The sequence below is a fragment of the Callorhinus ursinus genome, unplaced genomic scaffold (assembly GCF_003265705.2).
Source record: "Callorhinus ursinus isolate GAN/ISIS: 27379988/994484 unplaced genomic scaffold, GSC_fseal_2.0 scaffold24, whole genome shotgun sequence".
Lineage (NCBI taxonomy): Eukaryota > Metazoa > Chordata > Mammalia > Carnivora > Otariidae > Callorhinus > Callorhinus ursinus.
Genome location: NW_027397086.1, coordinates 13,430,598 through 13,446,985, shown reverse-complemented (window position 1 = coordinate 13,446,985; position 16,388 = coordinate 13,430,598). Strand labels below are relative to the sequence as shown.

Here is a 16,388-nt window from a genome sequence, read left to right as displayed (position 1 = left end):
AGTCTCCCTGTGACTCTCTCCACATCCCCTTTCCTGACTAACGTCCATGCCTCACTCTTAAAAAGACCCCTGTGATTATATTGGGCCCACCCAGATAATTCAGGATAACCTTCCCATTTCAAGATCCTTAACTTACATCACATCTACAAAGTTCCTCTTGTCAAACCCCAAGCATATTGAGGTGTTACGATGCAGATATCCATGGGGGGCGGGGGGCATTACTCAGTCTACATAGGATAGCAGAAGCATACTTAACTATAGTAAAAACCAGAAATAATAAAGAAGACACTGAGGTTCACAGAGGTAAAATGAGTCTTTGGGGACATGTGTGCAAGGGGCAAGGTAGAAATCTAAACCCATATTGGTCTAACTTCAAAGTCTATTTTCCCCCTTACTACAGCACACATAGGCCCCAGGAAAATATCACAGACAGCTAAAGCATCCAGCACATTCAAATGGATAGGCAGCCAGATCCAAAGGAATAATCATTCGGGAAGGTTTCAAGAAGACTTGGTGACTCTCTCTGGATTGGTGGGAAATGGCTGTGGATGATATGACGCTACATGTCTTTGGAAATACCAAGAAATAGATGTTTGGGGGTTAGCTGAATGCTGATGAGTGCGGAGAAAGGTAAAAAAAAAAAAGAAAAGAAAAGAAAAGAAAAAAACCTTTCTCAGCAGTCAGGCAGAGTGGAAGAAAAAAGGCTGTTATAGGGAGCAGGACAAATATGGATTCAGGTTCCAGACCTGACTCCAGCTATGAGTAGTTTATGTCACTTCTTTGGGCTCGGCTTCCTCATTTGACAGTAGAGGCAGTGATGTCGTCCTGGGATGAGCCAAGGAGGCAAAACCTGTGTGGTGCCCACCACTGCATCCTGTACATGGGGGGGGAGTTCAGTAATGATGGGCATTTTTATTTTCTTCCCTTCTCTGTTCTGACTTATGTTTAAGAGGAAGAAACAAAGACACCCAGGTTTTGTTTGAAGACAGACTTCTAGCTGTGCAACTAATCTTTTGAAAACCAGCCACTCCCTCCTCCTGCCGGGCAGTGCCCAAGGCCTGGCAGAAGGCTTAGGGACACCAGCAGACCAAGGAGGGAAGGCAGGAGGGTGGAGAGAAAATGCAGACAGCCAGCAGAGTGAGAGGACAAACATGATGCATTATTCAGGGTATGTGGCAGTGGGCCACTGTCAGGAAGGGGCAAGGGAGTGGGAGAGGTCGTTTGAACTCCTCAGGACTTGGCTGATGTCCGAGTGAAGCCAGATGCCGCAGTCCCTTTTAGTCAGCGGTCTGCCGGCCCCTGGCGATCTACTGGGACCTTCTCAGGAAAGCCTGGCTTCTGAGCTGGGCAGGAGGTTAATCAAGCCACCTCCCCCTTCTGGAAAGCCTTTGCTGAAACCCTGTGTTGGAAGCCATGGAAGCGCTGAGCTGTGAGAAACCAGATGTGGAAGGTGCTCTGGGCAGGACCCGCCTCACCTGTAAACAGAATCACTAACAGCAGACAGAGGTGACAAGCAGGGTCCCACACCCAAATAATGCTCTTACTGTTGTTGCCACATCTAAAATCCCACCTGGACTCTGAGTATAAACTGGTACAAGTGTTTTGGACGGCAACTCAGTAGTATCTATGCAACTTGAAAATGCCCATATTCTCCAACCTGCTACTACTACCCCTAGGGATCCAACCTATAGAAATACTCACGTACTTGGGGCGCCTGGGTGGCTCAATCAGTTAAGTGTCCGATTTTTGGTTTACGCTTAGGTAATGATCTCAGGGTCAGGAGGTCAAGCCCTGTGTTGGGCTCCATGCTCACTGCGGAGTCTGCTTGAGGTTCTCTCTCTCTTTCCCTCTCCCTCTGCCCCTCCCCCTGACATGCGCATGCACTCTCTATTAAAAAATAAATAAAATCTTAAAAAAAAGAAATACACACAATAGAGAGCTACATATACAAAAAAGTTCACTGTAGCAAGCTTTTGATGATGAAAGATTAGAAACAACAGGAAAATGGGTTGGATAAATTATAGCATATCCATAATACAGAATGAGGTCATTAGAAATAATGTAGATCCAACTGTTCTGATACAGAAAGATTTCCAAACATTTTTAAATGAAAAACATACACATGTAAGTCTCAGAATAATAGAGCAATGATCCTGCATATGGGGAATACACAGATGCATATTTGGATATATACACACATGTGAATGTAAATAAAGAGAAAACGAATTGAGAAGGATATACACCAAACAGTTCACGGTGATTATCTCTGGGTAGGGAAGCGAGATAGAGAAACCCAGGAGCAAACCATCACTTTTTACTCCATGTGGTTTTACTTTGTTTATATTTTTACCAAAAAAATGGCTTTATGTATTAGTTACGCAATTTAGAAAAGACTTAAGTTACAAAATGAAAACCATTCTACAGCTAATGGGAACAGGGAGAGGCTTGGCAGGTGGATTCAAGTCCTTCATTTCTCCCATGGGGAGGGCAGGCAGAGATGAAGGGAGGGTCCTGTCCAAGGTCACTCAATAGTGAGAGTTGACCCAGAGCTCCCAGCTCCCAGTGCAGAGCTCTTTCCACCACTGTCAAGGCCCAGAGTCCTTGAGTGTCCATGTTACAAAGGCAAACTGCCATTAGATAGCGGGTGAACTTTCATTATTATCAGACTACCTGGGGGCAGCGTGCTGTGGTGGCCTGGGTCGGGATGCTATTTCTGCCACTGGCTGGCCTGGGGCCTCAACCAAGTCACTTTTTCCCACCGAGCCTCTGATTTCTTACCTGCAACATGGAGACAACACCACCTTTCTCATCGAGATACAATGAATATCAAATATTAATTTCCCTTCCTCCTTTTTATGCAATACTCATTCCCTTCCCTTCTTTTCTAAGAGGGATGCAACTCCTGGAAAAGTTGAGAGACCACTAGGTTGAGTGTGTCCCAAAGATAGGGGTTTAAATTTCTGCTATACACTAGACCTACCTGGTAGCATTTAAAAAAGTATGAACGTATTCTCTGCACTTCAATGGCTTCCCCCCTCCCAAGTTTCTGAATGCCTTTGGGTCCTTCCTACTTATCAGGAAGAAAAATAAATACGTCTTTGGGTCACACTGCTGTCATCAGGAGCAAAGGTTTCAATGTGCTCTCCTATCTCTGGGGTCAGGAGCCAGGGGCCATCTGCAGAGAGAAAGGCATATGAGGCAAGATGCCCCTTGAGAAGAAAGAAGAGACCCCATGTCCTTCTGAAACCGGCAAGGACAGTCACTGAACTGTCTCCCACTGACCCAAGGAGAACCATCCCCAAGTTCAGGTAGAGCGGGCAGCTCTGACAAGATGAAGTGACTGGCTAGCTCCAAAAATATCTCCCCAACCCGCCTGTGGTTGATGCCGGGGATTCCACCATTAATCCTTCCAGTTAAGTCTTTGAAGGCCTCTGTTAGCATACAAATTCTTCTCTTGGGAGGAATAATAAAATGTAATCCGAGTGAACAAACATTTACTGGCAGTTGCTTTAAACCAGGCACTTGTGAGGTGTAGTGGGATTGTCCAAAGATACATGCAGAATTTCTTGCCCTCGAGGAGCTTAGCACTCACTAGAAACAGTAAAATATGTGCCAAACAACTGAAAGCAAGGGGAAAAATTCAAAAGCTAGGTAAAAGATACAGAAAATTCCAAAATTGTTCTCTCCTCTGTGTATTTTATCAAGAATTCAACGGCAGCGCATATCACCTTGAAGGACTTCCATCAACTGTCACAATTTTTTTTTAAGTATTTTACAAAGATTGAGCTAATAGTTTTGTGGAGGATGAGTAAAAATGGACAAGGCTAGAGGCCAGAAAAAAAAAAAAAAAAAGAGGAGAATCTGATGTGAAAGATCATAGAGAATAAGAAACGACAAGCTAGGAGAGTATGTAGCAGGTAAGGGTAGGCTCTGGAAGGATGCAGGAATCCACTCATGCTTGTATCCAACAGATCTTTTCTTTTTTTTTCTTTTTGAGTACTTACTATGTGCAATAGTAAGTTCTACCCCCCTCCTTGACGTTAGAGTTGAGTGTGGGGGTCACATAGTAAAGAACATCATAAAAATAAATGTATTGGGGCACCTAGGAGGCTCAGTTAAGCGTCTGACTTGTGGTTTTGGCTCAGGTCATGATCTAAGGGTTGTGAGATGGAGCCCCACATGGGGCTCTGCGCTGGTCATGAAGCCTACTTGAGCTTCTCTCTCCCTCTCCCTCTGCCCCTCCCTCCAATTAATTAATTAGTAAGTACTCTGGTGGAAAAGGTCACAGGATACTATGAAAGAACAGGGAGATCTGTTCTAGTTGGGGATGGTGCCATTGAGGAAGTCTTCCTCAAGAGAGTGATATTTTATTTGGACAGAATAGATGGGTAGGAAGGAACTACATCAATGAGATACCACTCTGTCCACTAGGGTGGCTATAATCAAAGACAAACAACAAAAAGTTTTGCTAAGAATCTGAAGAAATCAGAACCCTAACGCACTACTGATCAGAATGTAAAATGGTGCAGCTGCTTTGAAAAACCACGGGTTGTTCCTCAAGAAGTTCAAAGTAGAGGTCCTTTAGTACCCAGTAATTCCACTCCTAGGTATATACCTAGAAGGAGTCAAACACATGTACACAAAATGTTCCTCGGGGCATTCCTACTAATAGCCAAATAGTAAATGGAAGCCATCCAGATGTCCATTAACTGATACGTGGATAAATAAAATGTGGTATATCCATACAATGGAAGATTATTTAGCAAAAAAAAAGGAATAAAGTACTGATATATGTCACAACATCAATGAACTTTGAAAACATTATTCTACGTGAAAGAAGCTGGTCACAAAAGATCACATATTGCACAGTTCCATTTAAATGAAATGTCCAGAAATGCCAAGTCACAGAGACAGAAAGTAGATTAGTGGGTGGGGGCAAGAGGATGGGAGTGACTGCTAATGGTTTCAGGGTTTCTTTTTGGGGTGATGAAATGTTCCGGAAGTAGACAGCAGTGATTGTTGCATAAGATTGTGCTTATACTAAAAATCATTTAAATGTACACTTACATTAAAGGGTGAATTTTATGGTATGTGAACAGTATCTCAACAAAAAAATAAGACTGAACAAGGTGAAGAGGGTACAAATAAGCACAGTGTTCCGCTCAGAGGAAAGAGAATATATAAATGACCAGGGAAGGAGAGATGTGGTTCTGTGGTTCACGGGGAGAACAGAGGTCAAAGCCAATGTGGCTGGAGTGTTGCGAACAACAGAGAGTAATAGTACGTAAGACTAGAAATACAAGCAGGGGTAGATCATGGGTAGCTTTTAGGGCACCTTAAGCTGGTTGGTCTTTATCCTCAGAATAAGGCGATAAGGTGGGGAGTTGTGTAGCTGTGTGTTATCCATTCACTTAGCCTGTTCTAGGCAGCATGAACTGGAGGGAGCCAAGGACAATGTAAGGGGTGACCAGCTGCACAGGTTGAAGCAAGAGAAGATGTCAGGTCAAGAGAGGGTGATGGGGGTGGGGTTGTGCACATGGAGAGAACAGGCTATGACTGATGTTCTGGGAGTGAATGACTGGGAGGATTCTGAGTTCACCAACCAGGAAAAACAGTAGGTTTGAGCAAGCAGAACAAGTCTGTTCTACAGAGGCATTTAGTTGGCACCTACTATGCACCGGGACCTGGGAAACTGAGGCTCAGAGGAGCTAAGTAAGGTGTCCAAATATACACAGTTGGTAAGTGGTGGCACAGGGACTCACATCCAAGTTTGTCTGAAGTCAAAAGTCTCTGCATCCTTGCTCTACGATACTCTGCTTCTAGGCGGACGATGCAAATGACCTTCAACACACACCCAATTCTTATCTATTAGTAGTGACTGCCGGGAGCACTGAGTTGAGACAAATTCTGAGTGGAACCCAGGCCCAGCAAAAAAAAAGCAGACCATGAATGAGTGGGGATGCAAGCCACAGGCACAAAAGACGCAGCGGTGGGAAAAGCACACCCTATTTGCCATTCCGGCTCCAGGGATTCCAGGGAGGAAGACACACATTTAGCTGAAGGGCATAAAAAAAGCACCTATACACAGAACAAGAGATGAATGTCAAGAATATTACACCAAACAAGGGCATCAGAAATAAGAGTGCACTCTCTATCAAAGGCCAAGAAAAGTCTTCGGTAAAGAATCAGATGATGGACGTGTTAGGTTTTGGGGGCCAAACAATCTCTGTTACTCAGCTGTACCACTGTAATACGAGAGCAGCTGTAGACAATACATAAACCAATGAGCATGGCTGTGTGCCAATAAGACGATTTATGAACACTAAAGTTGGAGTTTCATATACTTTTTATGTGTCATGAAAGATCATTCTTCTTTGATTTTCTTTCCAACTATTTAAAATGTGAAAACTATTCTTCACTCACCAGTCATATCAAAAAGAGATGGTCTATATTTGGCCCACACACCATAGTGTTCTGTCTCCTGTACTTTATGTTCCCATTTATAAGGAAGTCAAGAATAGACAAAATTAATTAACCATGATATTTTTCAGTTCAGTGGTTGCCTATGGGTAGACGGGGGCTGACTGGAAGGGGTCACCAGGAAATTTTCTGGAGTGATAGAATAATATTCTTAGTTACAAGGGTTTGTCAAAACTCCTTGAAATGTATGCTTAAGAACTGTGCATTTCATTGTATGTACATTTAGCCTCAGTTTAACAGTGTTGCTTTGACCTGAAACACTGGACAGAGAGAGAAATGACTGCCTGGAGGAGGCGGCATCTGGATGACCCTTGAAGAATAAATTCAGCCTCCAAGGTGGGGAAGGGAATGTCAACAAGTATAGGAGTTAAGATTCAATCAGGGCTCAAACATTAACGAAAAATTCTATTTGGCAAGAAGCAATGAAAGTATACCCCCATTCACATGCCTTATTTTCCAAAAGCTCCAGCTCCGAAATAATTGCCTTGCACAATAATTGGGGGATGCTGTCTGGGAGCTGATACAAGTTGAGCCAGGTGCAATTTGGGGAGATTTGTTATGCTCAGCTCCCTTCTATCAATTCCAGAGGCTCAGATGTTCCTGACCTGTTGCTTGGCATATTCTGAAATCATCTTTTATTTACTGCACTTCCATTAAAAGATGAAATCCACGAACAGGGGCTCACAGGCCAGAAAATCACCATTTATGTCTCCACTTATCTCCTGTCCGCGGCCAAGAACCTCGTCTTCTCGGCGCCTGGGATCTGGCTTCATATGTCAGTGTCAGCGCTGCCTGGGAATATTTGTAGAGAAGCCCAGATCTGGGTAGTAGGATGAGGCCACCAGGCAGGGCTGGGCTGGGTTAGAATGGTGGCCCTCTGCAAGGTGAGTCCAGGATGATGTTGGGTTGCAGAGGAAGGGATGGACACACAGTCAGGTTTTACCCAGAACTCAAGGGGTCTTGGGACGTCTGGGCATGTAGTGGGGTGGTTGGCTGAAGTACTGGAATGGGCTGGGGATTCAAAGACCAAAGTGAAACTCCAGATAATCTAAGCGAATCACTGGTCCTTTTCCAGCATAGCACATGCCTGAGCCTAACCACGTCCAAGATCTCTGCTCCGACGTCACTTGCACAGCCAGAGGAGTGACTAGCAATGCAGTACTAGCTCTTTCCCAACACTGAGCCTTGCTTTCCCCACCTGTGAAAGTGGAAGAGCAAACTATACAATCTCCTTCAGCTCTGCAGGCCCCCCCCCCACTAACTTGATGGGTAACTTAGAGCAGGCCATTTTCTCTGGACACTGTGTTATACAGAGAGGGCTGACTGTGACAATCTCTAAAGACACTCCCAGATTTAGAGGTCTCTGCTCTTGCCCACTCAGAAGATCCAGGGCATTTATCTCATTCTTCTTGACAGTTGAGTCCCCAATCCTCCTCCTATCTCTACTTCTCCTGGCCTGGATGTTCCTTAAGGGCACTGATGCCATCACTGTGAGCACAGAGAATGGATGGATAAAGGATGAGAAGGTGGAAGGGTAGCTGGAGAGCTGCTGGGTTAATCAGTGGTAGAAGACTGAATGCATCATGAACAAGAGGGAATTTGAGATTACTGAACAGAGAAATAGAAGGAAAGACATCCACGGACCATACCCAATACCCCCTTCACCACCATAGTCCAATCGCAGTACACAGAGTGAGAAATTACAATAAATTCCACCATATACAGTCTTAAAGAGACCATAGCATTCCTATTATTTCTGAGTAAGAGCATGAATTGTAAGCACATATCATGCCCATTAATATGCTAACTATGAAAGAGCCATAAGGGAATATGTGATCCTTCACCTACTGGGAAGCATGACTCAGATCCAGTGAACCATGTAGTATAAAAAATAAAATAATTAAAAATTTAAAAATATTTCTAGATTATGTGGTGCAGACAATAAGCACTGAATTGAGAAGTCAGGCAGAGAAATCTGTGAATGGAGTGCAGGGGAGTCGGGGGAGGGGGCAGGTTGATGGAAAAGATTTCCCAGAGAAGAGCTTTGGGAGGTGGGAAGGAGTCAGGCAGCGGTGAGCACAGAGCAGAGTGGGGGGGTGCAGGGTTGGAGGATAAGGGATATGGACAACTGGTTGACCAAGGCCAAGGAGGCAGGAGTGTCCTGGTTGGCTCAGTGAGAGAAGCGCCAACCAAGAGTGCATCAATCCCTGGCCTTTCGCCTGCCCTAGGAAAGACAAGAGGGGGGGCAGAGAAAGCAAAGGGAGAAGTGGTGAAGAGGGAGAGACATGAAGGAGAGCTCCACAGAGAGAGAAAGCACAGAAGCACTGGCAGAGAATTCTCGGCATCCAAGAGTTTTAATCCTCGGATGTAAGGGGCTGAGGCTGAGGCTGCATTCCCTGTGGCAGCAGAGAACTGAGGCAGCTCCGGAGCCAGCCCCAGCCCGGGTAGGGGCATGCAGGGGCAGTGGTGCCTTGCCCAGGGAGCCCAGCGCTCAGGCCAGTGGGGCATCTGGAACCCTGGCTCCTTCTCTGGTGCCAGCTCCAAGTTGCTAAGGTTACCTTCTGAACTGCCTAATGAGAGAAGCTGTCACTCTGACAAAGATCAGGGGGAAGGGGGAAAAAATGAAAGCAGACATTTCATACTCTTAGACAAGAAGAAAATAATAACGCTAATTCAGCAGTCATCAAAACTGCCTACAGTCAAAGAAGACTGTGTCTTCCCCAGGACCATCCTGTCACCAGCTTGGAGAGCTGGAAATGAGCAGCTATTTCTCAGCAGACAGCTGCTGGTGGGCTCCAGCAAGGCTACGTGGGGTGGCAGAACGGAGACGTGCACCCATTTTGCTGCCATGGTCTGGCAAGTCTCAATGACCCAGAAACAAAGGGTCCTTCTTAGCCAGCGGGGCTAAACTAGGCTGCTGCAGCCTCTGCACCTGCTCAGTCCCCCACCATTTGGGGACCAACGCTAAGGAGCCCAGCATGGAGCATAAGCCACTTTCAGACTGCACTTGTGGAGGACAGAGCTGAGAGAGGGGGAGTGAGGTGGAGTGGGAGGGGAGGGAATGAGGGACACAAAAGAGAAGGCAACATCTATGAGGTCACAGAAACTGCATAATCCCAGATGAATGTCTCCCTCGACAGCAGAGGCTGTAGGAGAAAGAAGGGCAGAGGAAGTGTGCAAGGAATTCTGCCATTCTCCCTGTTGTTCTCTGCATTTCCATCTCCACTGGGCTTCTTTCAATCCCTCTCCTGTAGCAGTTCCCTTTCTGCCTCTGGGCCTTTGCACAGGCTGTTTTCTTTGCCCGGAAAGGTCTTGCCTGCACCTTTTTTTGCTTGGCTGACTCCTGACAATTTTTCAGATCCTAAATTAATGTCACTCCCTTTGAGAAGCTTTCCTGACTTCTCGGGTTAGAGTTGCTCTCCTTGTGGTGTGCAAGGAATTCCATTTTCCATAATTGCATTACTCTCTGCAAGCAGGGGGGTAAGCAGAGGAGCGCTGGGCCAGGAGTCAGAAAGCTCACGTGTTAATCCTGGCACAGCCACCAACTCACTGTGTGACCCTGGTCGAGTCTTTTGACCTCTCTCCACCTCACAGTCCACACCCTGTTTGACCTCCTGGGATTAAATGGAAAAAATCTGATACCCAAACAAATAAGCAACTTGGGGTTGGATCTGTATCGTCTTCAGAGATCCATCCTAGCGCCCAGGAGAGGCCCTGGTACATAGAAGGTGTTCAATAAATGCTCAGTGAACTGAATCAACACTTTGAGAATTACACTATGCTCTATATTTATTTCTTCACTCCACAAACATCTCTTAGCACCTAATAAAGACATGATTTCTGCCAATGCTAAGCTTACAATATAGTGGAAAAGATAAACATCAAAAAATATATGTAATTAAAACCTATGATTAGGTGCTACTAAGACACAGTATATATAAAACAGATAGACCAACTCTAACCCAAGAAGTCAGGAAAGCTTCTCGAAGGGAGTGACATTAATTTAGGAGCTGAAAAATTAGCAGGAATCAGTCAAGCAAAAATAGGCGCAGGCAAAACCTTTTCGGGCAAAGAAAACAGCCTGTGCAAAGGCCCAGAGGCAGAAAGGGGACTGCTACAGGAGAGGGATTGAAAGAAGCCCAGTGGAGATGGAAACGCAGAGAACAACAGGGAGAATGGCATAATGTGAGGCTGGAAATATGAAGAGTACTCGAACAAGAGGTCCATACACTTGCTAGCATCATTTCCCTACAGCAGAGCCTTTCTTTCTGGAGGAGATGCTGAGTCCTGCCCCTTCTGGACATGGGTTGGGCAGGAGTGCAGCAGGCCACATGAAGGTCATCATCTTTGCCAGGCAAATCAGGTTCCTCAGTCCTGCAGCTACTTCCATGAATCAGCCTCACCTCTACAAAGGTCTTAATAGAGCCCTTATCTGAGATGCTCTGTTTTGCTACAAAGGCCAAGCTGAAAAGGGTCGTGGAGGTCATGTAGCCCTGTGGTGGCTAAGTGAACCTCGGGGATTCTCGGTGACCCTCAGGGAATATCTAAACAGGTATTTCAAGGACCACTGCAGGGGGTGGGGGGAAGGGAAGGCCTGTAGGGCAGGGCGTGGGGCCCCCTCGCTTACATCTCAGCCAGAACAGCTTTGTTTCCCCCAGGTTTTTACAGTGGGCTTTACTTACAGTGGGCTGCCCAAGATTCCATATGAAGAAAAGCTTCCGATGCTGAAAGAGGATCTGGAACACTACTACCATCTTCCAGACAAGAACACTGAGGCCCCTGATGAAGACACGCATTTCTTTTGCTACTCAGCAACTATTTTGGTATCAGCCCTCAGGCTCACCTCTCCCTGCAACCATATGCAGCCTAGAGGGTTTGTCAATCTGGGTGTCCTCTTCCCCCCCAGATGAGGAGTAAGCATGAGGCCACGTTGAGCCAATGAGTGCTGAGGGGAGAGGAGTAAGGATGGACAAACTCTTGGAGCCCCTCCATCCTGGTGGGGATGCTCAGATCCCCAGAGCTGCGCTTGCTGAGCCTGCTTCTTCAGCTCTGCCATCCTTCTCTGAGCCACCTGAAATCCTTCCCTAAAGTCCCTCTGCTTACATAAGCAGATTTGGTTTCTGTTGCTTGCAACCCCCTGATATTGCTCAAGAATATCTGGATGACTTGCTCAGGGCACTCAGAGCTAGAAGTACGCCCCAGGTTAGAAACCAGAGCCCTTCAACCACAGCCTGAGGCTGCCCTGGCTGGTAACCATTCACAGCTCCATGTTCACTGGGTCACCTAGTCTTCTTCCTTGACTTCCCAGCCTCTTTTCCTAAGTCTCATGGGGACAAAAAATACATAGTCGCCTCCCTTCCTTTCTACTCACAGGCTATCCTGCCTTTGTGGTCCTTCACCATAAATCTGACATAGCCACTCCTCACTGGCCACAAAATAATTTATCTGAAAGTGCAGAGAAACAAGTGTAGATATTATGCCAGGAGCTAGATTGAAGCCAAATAAAAATGAGACAAATTCTCAACCGCTTCCTTACTATGCTATACCAGTATGTGTGTGTCTGTCCCTCCCACCCCAGTGAGGATTAGAGACATTTTTTGCAATTTTCCCTGCTTCAGAAAGCACCTGTGAATATCCTGTTTCTACATCACTCTTCCCTTTGCTCACAATCTAAAGGCAATTTAATTTCCTACATGAAAGCAGCAGCAAAGGAGCCTGGCACTGGGGGGTGGCAGGGAGGGCTTTTGGTTTCTCTTCTTTCAGCTTGCTCGTTGACTACAGAGCTGTTTCCAATAGTAGCAGAAGTTGCTCCCAAGGCACTTGAAGATGAGAGCACATGAGCCTAAATTGCATTATGTTGCAGTTTGACCAAGATCACTAACTTTATTGCACAGAAAGAAAAATGGAAATGACATAGACAAATTTAACCCATGCATTCCCTAACTAAAGCTCAAGATGTAGGCCTCCAGGCAGAGGGCAAAGGGAATGGAGAAGAATGTTCATGGGTTATGAAGGAAATTATTTCTCTGTGTTCTGTAGCCCCCATGTGGACGCTTCATCTTACCTAGCTTTAACCACCTACCACTTACCCTTACCCCCAAGTCTCCTCTGACTTGCCAGTATGGGGGCGAGAGGGAAGAAACTAGTAAACTCTACAATCCATCATCTGAACAGACCATTCATCTGTTCATTTACTCAGTAAATATTTACTGAGCACTAATTATGAAGCAAATGCTTTGAGAAGCAGAGTGTTGAACACAGTTCCTGTACTCAAAGAGTACGTAGTCAAGGACAGACAACAGACCATCATCATGGACAAACAGATATCGAGGTACAACTGAGATCGGATGGTCAGGGGAGGCTTCTGTAAGCCCTCTGGCAAGCAACAGAAAAATACAGCATGGGTCACAGTGGAGGTGGACAGGGCCTCTCTGGGCAGTGGTCCTCAACCCCAGCTGTATATTAGAATCCCTGAGTCACCTGGAAAGTTTACAAAACAGAACAGTAATGCTTGATGGTTCTGATTTAATTGGCCTAGAGGAGGGTCCAGGACCTGACTTTTTTTTTTTTTAATAGACTTTTTTCTTTCTCATTTTTTTAATTTAAGAGCTGTTTTGAGGTTTATAGAAATATTGATGGGAAAGTACAGAATTCCCATGTACAACTCCACACAATCACTCACACAAATACACACAGTTCCCCTTATTATTTACATCTTGTATTGTATGGCACATCTGTTAAAATCGATGAGCTAACATAAACACATCGTTATTAATGTCAATCCACAGTTCACTCTGTGGCGTGCATTCTATGAGTTTTGACAAATGTATCCTGTGTCCATCATCACTGTATGACACAGGATACTTTCTCTTCTGTAAACCCCAGTGCTACACACGTTTGTGTCTTCCTCTGTCCCCCAAACCCCTGACAACTGATTTTTTTCTTATCTCCATTGTTTTACCTTTTCCAGAAGGTCATATATTTGGAATCATATAGTATGTGACCTTTTCAGATTGGCTTCTCTCACTTAGCAATAGGATTTTAAGGCCCCTCCATGTCTTTCTGGGGCTTGATAGCTCATTTCTTTTTAATCACTGACTAATATTCCATTGTCTGGATGTATCACAGTTTATTTATCCATTCATCTATTCATGGACATCTTGGTTGCTTCCAAGGTTCTGGCAGTTTTAAATTAAGCTGTGGAAAACATTCATGTGCGGGATTCTGCACGGAAACAAGTTTTCAACTCATTTGAGCAAAATACCAAGGAATGTGACTGCCGGATCTTACAGTAAGAGTATGCTTAGTTTCACAAGAAACTGCTGAATTGTCTAACACCCAGTTATACTGATGCAATTGGCCTTTGGTAGATTCCAGGTCCCAGCGCTTTGAAACGCTTCCCAAATATTCTGATGTAAAGCTCAGGTTTAGTATCTTGTAGGCCTTGGCTAGGGACCATGTATTTCACTATAAGAACAACGGAAAGTTATTTTGAATTTAAGCAAAGAAGAGGCCTGATATGACACACAAGCTTATGAAGTCGTTCCGGCAGCATGTGAGAATGGGTTGGGAAGGGCTGGGGAGGCAGTAAGAACCAGAGTGAATCTGAGGGATCAGTTAGGAGCCTACTGAATTGCAGGTCAGCAGAGAGAGTAATTCGTACTAGGGCAGAGATGAAAAGAAAGGGATGGATTCAAAAGACACATTAGAGAAAATTAATAAGCTCTGGCTATTGGTTAAATATTGGAATGGAGGAAAACAAAGGGAGAAATCCAAGGATAACAAGAAATACTTCCAGGGCGCCTGGGTGGCTCAGTTGGTTAAGTGACTGCCTTCGGCTCAGGTCATGATCCTGGAGTCCCGGGATCGAGTCCCGCATCGGGCTCCCTGCTCAGCGGGGAGTCGGCTTCTCCCTCTGACCCTCCCCTCCTCTCATGTACTCTCTCTCTCTCATTCTCGCTCTCTCAAATAAATAAATCTTAAAAAAAAAACAAGAAATACTTCCAATCAAGCTCTAGAAGCAAATTTAAGTCCACCTTGCAAAGAGGCACCCAAAGTCACTAACCTGTCCTCTTTCCTGTCTTCTCCCTCTCTTCCTCCGCTACTTCTCCATCTTTGTTTTGGTCTTTGTTTGAAACAAGAAATCCTCTTGACTTAAGACCAATTGCTATTTTAACGTACTATTAAACCCTTGCAAGCTAACTGAGCATCTTCCTTTAAGGTTAAATTCAAAAAGGTACATGGTATTTCAGGGATAAGGCAACTTGACTTTGATGAGTGATGCCACTCATTGTCTGTTACAGCCAAAGGTTTGAAATTTTAGAAGGGATGATCTCTGAAGAAGGTTTATCATGCTCCCAACTTTTCTCCTGAAACTCTCCAGCAGATGTTCCTCATGCCCTGAGGGGGGAAAAAAGCTTTAAAACAGAGCTGATGATGAATAGTGCAAGAGCAGCAGAGGAGGTTTGAGAAAAAGGAGCCCACCAGAGTCACCGAAAAAGAGCTTTGACTATTTAGCAAAACAGGAATAAGTCACCCAGATCTTTTCACCAACTACTCTCAAAAATCTACCTCTTGCTGAAAATCAAGGTCATGGAAAAATTTATACGAAATGAACCAAGGAACGCTTAGGTGGCTCAGAAGGTTAAGCATCCAACTCCTGATTTCGGCTCGGGTCATGATCTCAGGGTTGTGAGATGGAGTCCCACATGGGGCTCCTTGCTGGGCATGGAACCTGATTAAGATTCTCTCTCTCCCTCTCCCACTGCCCCTACCCGCCTCTAAAAAAGAAAAAAAAAAAAAAGATTGAGGCCTCTAAAGTCACTCAGGACATTTGAAGTCACATCAGACAAGATCAGGTGCGTGGAGGCCCTGGCACTAGAAGTTGGGGAGAGCTGCCCCCTGCAAGGCCCCGCTCATCTTTTCTCTCCTTTGCTCTAAGTACTGTGCTGGGATGTGTGGCTCCAACCAGAGGCAGCGAGCTCTGAGCAGTGCGTGGGGCCGTGATGGTTACAAGGGGCTTGGGCTAGTTTGCCTGGTCAGGGTGGGCAGACAGTGCTCAGGGACCACGGAGAGAACCCAAGGCTGCGGGAGCCAACAAAGAGAGAGAGTAAATGAGAGAGACAGGGAAAAAGAGAGACAGACAGATACACACAGCCAGGTAGAAAGACAGAAGAAAAGATCAAAAGTAAAGAGAAAAAAGAAGAGAAAGACAAGGAAGAAACGAGGAGAGAGAAAAGGGATGAAACAGAGCAAGAGAAAGTAGGAACAAAGAGAAAACAAGAGGAAAAGGGAAGAACAGGGAAGGCAAGGGTCGGGGAGTGCAAAAGAGAGGAAAGTCCTTTCCTGCCTTCCAAGCTCATCCCATCCATCACAAGGGAGAGTTTTCAGGAGTTCTCTCTCGAAGAAACACTCATAAATCCTCCGTGAAACAGCCATGGAAGCTCAAACCTGTGGGTGCATGTCAGGTGGCTCTGTGTGCACCTGTCTCCAGAGAACAAGAATGCCTGGGGCTCTTCTTCCTATGGCCCCGCTGTGGGGTGGGCCTCACCTGCGCAGGGAGAGATGCGGTGCAGGTGGCCAGAAAGGGCAGGGCTAAGAAATGAGCCATCAGAGACCTGGAACTCCTCCAGAGAGGGTCATTAATGGGGGAAGGTTAGACGCCCTAGACTAGACGTACCAGACTCTGCAAATGAAAGTTCACGAAGCAACAGTCCTATTAGCAAACCTCCGTGTGGTTTAAAGTAAGGTGCTGTGAATTTTCTTCTTAAAACTAGAGCTCTCTGAGATTAGTGGTCATACAGTCTTGCCCCAAGGCCAGTTCTACTAACATTTATTGACACCTCTTCAGTAACAGGCCCTGTACTAGCAATAGGGTACAGAAAAGATGGGACTCTGGGGCGCCTGGG

At 45.5% G+C, this 16,388-nt stretch overlaps 1 protein-coding gene across 5 annotated transcripts in view; it reads right to left on the bottom strand.

The window, feature by feature from the left end:
- The window catches only part of ASTN2 (astrotactin 2), an 899,232-nt gene that overhangs the window by 860,318 nt on the left and 22,526 nt on the right, over nucleotides 1-16,388 (bottom strand). The window lies entirely within an intron of this gene.